The sequence below is a fragment of the Zingiber officinale genome, chromosome 9B (genome assembly GCF_018446385.1).
Source record: "Zingiber officinale cultivar Zhangliang chromosome 9B, Zo_v1.1, whole genome shotgun sequence".
Taxonomy (NCBI): domain Eukaryota; kingdom Viridiplantae; phylum Streptophyta; class Magnoliopsida; order Zingiberales; family Zingiberaceae; genus Zingiber; species Zingiber officinale.
The window spans coordinates 56356544-56359088 of record NC_056003.1 but is presented as its reverse complement, the minus strand read 5'-3'; positions in this window follow the sequence as shown (position 1 = coordinate 56359088).

Here is a 2545-nt window from a genome sequence, read left to right as displayed (position 1 = left end):
CTTGACTTGACCATTAAACCTAGGGTTTGTTCCATAACTATATGGAACCCTATGATAACTAGGCACATCCTTCTTAGCCTTTGGTTTGTATCCCAAACCTCTATGGCTATTTGATGGCTTTGACTTTCCTAGCCCTAGGTTTTGCTCATTCTGCCCTTTTAGGATATTTTCCATCCTTTTTAGGGTCTTTTCCATTTTATCAAGTCTTGATCTCAAGACTTGATTTTCTATCATTAAATCCTTAGAATTTGGTTTTTCATTAAGTCCATGAGCATTTTGGTTTCTAGGCTTGTATCTAAAATCCTTAGAGTTATTGCCTAGACTTTTACCTACATTCCTAACCCTAGGAGTGATAGTCTTAGCATGTAGGGCCACATGCTTTTCCTTAAAGCCCTCATGCTTTCTATTCTTATGGTAAATTGCATTAAAATGATAAAAATTTGAACTATCATGCTTTTTACCATTTTGCAAAGGAATAGGCTCAATGAAAGTTACCTTCCTTTTTACCTTGGAGGCTCCCCCTTGACTAGTGCCTCCTTGAGCCTTGACCTTCTTCTTCCCCTTGGGGCATTGACTACGATAATGCCCCTTTTGATTGCAAGAGAAGCATATAATATGCTCCTTGCTCTTCTTTGTGTTGGGGATGGTCTCCTTGGGCTTCACCTTGCCCTTTTGTGCCACTTGGCCCTTCTTCTTGGCTAATTTAGGGCACTTGCTCTTGTAGTGCCCATGTTCCCTACATTCAAAGCATATAATATGATTTTTATTATTAATTGAAACATTTATACCTTTGCTTGTAGGGGTGGCATCTTTTTCTTTGGATCCGGAGGTAGAAGCTTCCTCTTGATCGGACCTTGATTCTCCTCCATTTGATTTTTCTTGACTTGTGGAGGTAGAAGCTTCTTCCTCCTCTTCTTCTCTTGACCCGGATGTAGAGGCTTCTCCTTCTTCTTGATCCGGTGTCACCAAGGATTGCTCCCCCTCAATCCTAGAGGTGGAGGCTTCATCATCTTGAATATGAAACAAGGAATATGCTCCCTCCTTGTTCCTTTCGTTGCATTCCCTTGAGGATGAAGCTTCTTGGATTTCCTCTTCTTCGGAGGTTGAGCATCTCTCAACCTCGGAATCCTCCTCTTGGTCTTGCTCCACAGAGTCTCCCTCTCTGGATTCTTCTTGATCTACAGTGGAGGATCTCTTCATGAAGCTTGGCCAATTTGCTCCAAAGCTCCTTGGCATCTTCGAATTCTCCAACTTGAGCCAAGATGTGGCTAGGCAATAAGTTGACCAAAAGCTTGGTCACTTTGTCATTTGCCTCGCCCCTTTGAATTTGCTCCGAGCTCCATCTGCTTTTCTTTAGAAGCTTGCCCTTGGAGTTTGTTGGAGCTTTGAAGCCTTCCATTAGAGCAAACCATTGCTCTATCTCCATCATAAGAAAGGTTTCGATTCTTGATTTCCAAGAATCGAAGCTTGTGGATGTGTATGGTGGAGCCACCCTTGTGTCAAATCCAAGTCCATCTTGGAATTGCATCTTGAAGTTGAGCTTGATAAAATCTTGAACTTGAAGAATTTGCTCCAACTTCTTCACCCTCTAGCTTTTCTTGATATGCTTGACCCTTCCGGCGATGATTCCGGTGAAGAGCAAACTGGCTCTGATACCACTAGGGGGGGTGAATAGCTCGTCGCGTTCGCTCGATGCGCTTCATTGCTTGGCGTTGCTTGTCGTTGCTTGTTGCTTCTTGGATGTGCAGCGGAAAATACAGAAACAAACACAAGCACGCTAACACTAGGATTTTACTTGGTATCCACCTCACAAGAGGTGACTAATCCAAGGATCCACACCAACGCACACACCCTCCACTATGAATAACACTCCTTTATGGTAACTACCAAAGGCGGAGAAGCCCTACAACACTCTCAATACAAGAAGAAGAAAGGGAAATACAAGTTAAGCAAAAGCTTACAAGATGTGCAGTAAAAACCCTAACCCTAACTTCTTCCTCTTGCAATAGATCCGCCTCTTGACTTGGAAAGCCTCCAAGAACCTTCAAGAACTGGCGATCACGTGCTTGTAGAGAGCTGTGGAGGAGCTGGAATGAATCTGAGAAGAGCTCGTGAAGAGATTGCCGAAGACCACGCTCGCCTGCGGCTTTAAACCCGACGCAACGGTCGGATCCCGATCGATTCGAATGTTCCGAATCGAGGAGCTGATCGATCCACGGATCGATCCGACCATTTGATCGCTCCCGATCGATCCACTGATCAATTGGGAGGAGTTCTGTGTGATGATGATTCCCTCCCAATCGATCCACTGATCGATTGGGAGGAAGTGTTGTCGCGGGACTCGCCTAATCGATCAACCGACCGATTGAGCATGAGTCAATCGATTGGTTGATTGATTGGCTCACTTGTGACTTGACAAATCAAGTCCAAAGTCCCTAAAACCAACATCCGGTTAGCCATGACCTGTTGGAACATCATTCCTAGCATCCGGTCACCCTCAACCTGCTAGGACTTCCTAACCAAGTGTCCAGTCAATCCCTTTGAC